The sequence below is a fragment of the Vigna umbellata genome, chromosome 9 (genome assembly GCF_029865625.1).
Source record: "Vigna umbellata cultivar VRB3 chromosome 9, Vumbellata_1.0, whole genome shotgun sequence".
Lineage (NCBI taxonomy): Eukaryota > Viridiplantae > Streptophyta > Magnoliopsida > Fabales > Fabaceae > Vigna > Vigna umbellata.
This window is the reverse complement of record NC_142173.1, coordinates 23,920,486-23,926,274: the sequence shown is the minus strand read 5'-3', so window position 1 is coordinate 23,926,274 and position 5,789 is coordinate 23,920,486.

Below are 5,789 nucleotides of genomic sequence, written 5' to 3'. Positions count from 1 at the left end.
CCTAGGTTTTCCTTATCAAACTCCAATCCCTTGGACAATTTAACAAGCAAACCCGCATTAAGAACTAGGATCTAAGACAACATGTGAATCATATCCCATCCCTGGCTCAATGACCCACAAGGACTCTTGTTTCAGTTCAAGATTTCATATCCCATCCCTGGCTCAATGAAACCCCTTAATCAAGTCATGAACTTCCCCATTACATGCAAGCTTTAAGATCGGAAACAAGAATACTAGTAATAGATAGAAAAGGCATTTATAAATACAAAACAATCATTCATTACACAAGAGTTCATAGGTTACATCTAACCCTAACAAGATGAATCTGGTTCTCCATTTTCATGGAGAACCCTAAAGCTTACAAACATGGAAGATGGAAGAAGAAGGAGACCCAAAGGAAGAGGAGGAGATGTTCCCACAAGCTCCTCGCGCCCTCCATGAGCTCTAGACGTGGAATCGCGCCTCCAAAAAACCAAAGACCCTTTTTCTTTCTGCCTCGTGAGTATATATACTGCCCGAATTCTCGCTTAAGCGAGAATAAACTTCTTGGAGAAGATAGTCATTCTCGCTTAAGCTAAATTATTCTAGCTTAAGCGAAAATGACTTTTTCAGCAATGACTTCCTGGATCACCGAGGCTCTTCAATGTAATGCTGGATCTTCCTAACATCGAAATAGATCAAAAAACAAGGAATTAGAGTATTATTTACGTAATGTAGCTCAAAATATAGATAAATACTAAAACTAAATAAAAGAGAGGATTTAAGCAAGTAATAAGCTAAAGAAGAGTTGATTTTGCTACTAAAATTATGCTTAGATAATGGTAAGAATTAGCATTATCAGCCGCCCGGGCGGCAAACATCTGTAATAGCACACGTTTTTTTTTTGTTTTCTGGCTTTATGGTCCTATGCAGATGGCACTGATGGTTCCCTATCGTCTTGGGAACAGTGGTATTGGGCTGTTATATTTTGGTACTAATGTTTGATGTTTTCTGGCCTTGTTTTTGAATCTTTGTGTACAGGAATGACATACTCATCAGGTAGGAAAATGAAGACTGCAGGCAACAAGAGAAAAGAAAAAGAGCAGTACTACTCCTACTAGTTCAGGACGGCTGCCCACGAGAGGTACTTTCCCTTAATGGACGCCAAGAAGCTGCTAATGGAACGTAGGGTGGGAATGATCCCTACTTTGGCCCCCCAGTTTAGAAGGGAGGTCAACACCAGAGGCTGGGGAACCTGGCTACTTATCCTGCTCTTGCTAGCATCCCTATTGTGAAAGAGTTCTACATTAATGCTAAGGCATTAGGAGGAGAGCAGGAGACTTATACCAGCTATGTGAGGGGCAAGAAAACCTCCTTTGATGCTGACACCATCAACACCTTTTTGGGCACTGACTGGGAAGAAGAGTAGTGCCAGTATAAGCAAGCAATGGCTGAAAGGGTTGATTATGAGGATGTGGAGAGGACCCTATGTGTGCTTGGAGGGCACTTTGAGAGGAGCAGATTTGATGTACCTATCCACATCAAGAGGGCATCATTGATACCACTGGCAAGATATTGGATGACCTTCTCCTAGGCCAATATCCAGTCTTGCTCTCATATGTCTGATATCACCACTCAGAGGGCTATTCTCTTGTATTGTACTTTGAGTGGCAGGGCGGTCAACTTAGGGGCAGTTATTGTTGAGGAAATCAAGTGATGTGCACGTGCTGTGAGCAGCAGAAACCCCCTGGGACACCCCTCTCTAATCACAATCCTGTGTGAGATTATGGGTGTTGATGTGTCAGCGCCACCACTAGAGCATCCAAGGAAGGAGCTGAATGAGGCCTATTTCACCTACTACTGCACTACAGAGGAGCAGGGTCCAGCTATGCCACCACAGTAGGCTCCCAGGGTGCACAGGAGGGCACCATCACCAGCACAGGGGCCTGCCCATGAAGTCGCCCCGTTTCAGATGCAGGACATGTATATGTCCCTGATAGAGGCCCGGATGATGACTCTTTACAGAGGAGAGCAAGAGCTGCTGAGGACGTTCACGTCCGCCTTTCCTAATAGGAAGTTTATTTCACAGGAGGAGTTTGTGGTCATGGTGGCATATCTAGAGGGTTCGACACATGCAGATGGTGGAGCAGCAGGTGGAGATGCAGCTGATGAGGAGGAGGACTCTGATGATTAGAGAGTGATTGTATTTAGCGTCTACTCATGAACGCTTTTTTGTTTAGACATGATTTCTCTTTTTTTCCTATCTTTTATTTATTGTTTTTATTTTGTTTATTGTTGAACTCTTTTAATATTCTATTTAGTGATAGGGTCTTGATTGGAGTGTGGGTTTGAGCCTCAAGCTATCAGCAGTTTCCATGACAATGTCAGGACACTTTATTTCACTTTTGAGGAAACTTTGAAATAGAGGAGGAAATAATTCACCTTTTGAAAAGAAAGTGAAATTGGAAAAAGAATTTAAAATATCAATTTAATTTCACAAAGTAATTTACGGACAAACATATCGACATACAACTTATATAAATTTACCGATGAAAATATTTAACAATAATTCACTCAACCATTTTCAAGTATGCTTATGAATTTTTATCGATAATTTAAACAAGGATATCGAGCAATTCCATCAAAAATTTCTCATTACCGATAAATCTACATGTGTCTATAAAGGAAATGCCAGGGAGTGATAAGTGGTGTAAAGGCACGAAGGAAGAGGAAATCGTTACGCTGTTAAAGCATTTTTAAGAAAACAAAGCACAAATTCATTATGCTCTCTAGTTCTTTTAAACGAAAACCATAACATGCAGGAATTTTTGGTTGATAAGGTTATACGGGTATTCTCCTAGTGATCTTCATTATAAGTTTTTGAAACCATTGTTAAGGAGATCATTCTTTGAAAATTCTGTATATATGGATTAGAATACTCCAAGTAAATCTAGTATAATTATATGAAAAGATTTATTTGATGATAAAAAATAAATATAAAAAGTTTATTTTTAAGTGAAATGTAAATTTTATATATTTATATTTTTTATTAATATTTCCCAGTATATATATATATATATATATATTAGATTTTATATTAAAAAATAAAAAATAAAACAAAAATTTATTGAAACTAGTCCAGTCTATGTAAATCTTACCTGTTTTCATCAATTCAATGACTAAACAGACCAATTTGTTCATAAAAAAAAGGTTAACTTATTTTTTTAATATTTTAAAATAAAAATTTATTATTTAATTAGTAAATCATATATATTTGTTAAATAAATGATTTTTAGAATAGATGTTTTTTTTTTCAAAAACATTTTATAGAGTTTCAAAAACATTTAACTGATGCTTTATGGATTACAGCAGTGGTACAGTGATACACGTATAGTCCATGCCGAAAAAAGCTCAAATAAATGAATGATTACAAACTCCATAGTTGAATCAATAAATGATTATGAATAAAAAAATGCAAGGAATTGAGCGTTAACGCTCTCCATTACCTGTAAACAGTTCATCATGCATTTACTAATTCCTTATTATTCTAACCATTTCCAAAATAGTCACTTACTTTCCATTGTGAAATTACCATTTACATTTCCAATTTGACAACTTTTTGCCCATGAATCAAGGACCGTTGTCAATTTAAACATCCATCAAATCATATCATATCTTATACTAATTCACACAAAAATATCAAACCAATCACCCAACAAAAACCATTTTCTTTTGTTTTTCGACTTCTCATTCACACTAGAACTAGTTAGTTTCTACATAATATTGAATATCCTTTTATACCAGACTCCAACTTTTTAATAATGACCACTTGTTAAAGAAAACTGTTTACATATGTAGTCTGCTCATTATATTTTGTTACTATTTTAATATGCCTATTATCTAGGATATATTACTTTTTCTTTCATAAAATCGTCATATTTCCAATATACAAATTATTATTATTATTATTATTATTATTATTATTATTATATATATAATATTTAGACATAGAAATTCAGATTGAAAAATAAAACATATGAAAAAAGATAGAAAAAAATAATGTTGTTGAGATGAATGCGATATGAAAACTTGGTTAATTATGAAAATAGTAAGTGTTATTACCAAATTTAGTTAAGCACTATGAGGTGATCGAGTTTTGAATTACTAAGAGTAAAAAGTCTACCATGTATGAGTAAAAGTAATTATGAGATGTGATACTTTCTGAGGTGTCATATAGTTATAGTCTTTTTAGGCCTAAGAATAATATATAAACATAATGAAAAAGTTTTGTTATTGTATTATATTTCTATTATTCTAGGATAACTAGTGTATCATGTGGATAGTATACATGGATCTTCACTTATTAGGCTATTTTGGGCCTACTAAACAATAATAATAATATTGTAAATATGGACACAATTCATACAATAAGTAAAATGCACATTTAAAAGGAAAAGAAAACACATTCTAAATTGTCTAATATGTTTTAGTTTCAAGAAACTCAAAGACTTTAAAAATGTGATGATATTTTTAAAATTATGAGCCTAAAATCAAATGTCAGGCCTATGGGTTCAGTTAATCAAATGTCAGGCCTATGGGTTCAATTATATAAGAATGAAAGAATAAATGATCCTATAAATTTTCAAAATGTTATTTTTATTTTTATTTTTATTTTTTATTTTTATTGTTGAAGCAAGATAATAGACTTCATTCTACTAAGAATCCAAGTTTATCCTAGAATAGACTTTGATTATCTCAAAATATCAAAGCATAAATGATTCCACAAAATTCTACTTTTATTTTTATCTTTTATTTCTAAAGTAGGTGAATAGGTTTTAATACTACTAATAATTGAAACTTATTTCAAATAAGTTTCAGTTTTACAAAGAACCGAAGTCTATTCCCTTATTAGGGTTAAAACTTAAGTGAAATTACACCCCCACAATTTAAATGTGTCTCTACCAAACTCATCATCTCCTCCATTTTTATTCTCTACTCAAGAATGCAAATCCCATTTTCACTTCTTCTTCTTCGTTTCTATCTCTTATTGCATGAAACATCTATGCCACTTGTTCATTTCCTTCATCTCTCTCTTTTCATTTTGTTCTTCCATTCACGCATCTCCCTTCATTCTCCTCTTATTGCAAACGAAAGACGACTTTGACCTCTCCACACTACTCCTTTATTTGAATGTGAAACCTCCATATGTTATGTAATGAATAATAACTTTTGTTCATTCCCTATTGGGAAACAGTAAGAATTTAATTGAATCAAGTACTTTGTCACTTTATCTTTTTAAAAACTAATTAAAATTATTATTTTTTGGCAAAAATTTGAGAATCCTACACCAATACATGAGAAGTCCATAAAATATATAAGAAAAATTTACTCAAGATATATAATAGAAATGTTGAATAGTATGTTATCAACATTTTTTAAAAATTATTTAGATTTTGTGTATATAAAAGTACAATAGTATATGTAAAACTTGTATATATTTTGTGTGTTGGTTTTGGTTTTATATAGATAGATTTGATATGTAGATAGAAAAAAAAACAAAAATATCATTTAAAAAAGACTACATTAAAATTTGATTATTTCAAAAATTGAACCGTAAAGAAGATATTAGGCTTTGCTTCTGATAATAATTAAAGCCTAATATTTTTGTTACCATTATTTCCATATTTTTTTATGCTTCTGTTTCTTTCATAATTGAAACTTAATATGAAAATTTAAGTTATGATTCAAAACCGAAATAGAAAATTTATTTTTTTTCCTTTGTTTTAGATAGGTTTCGGTTGTTGAATGGA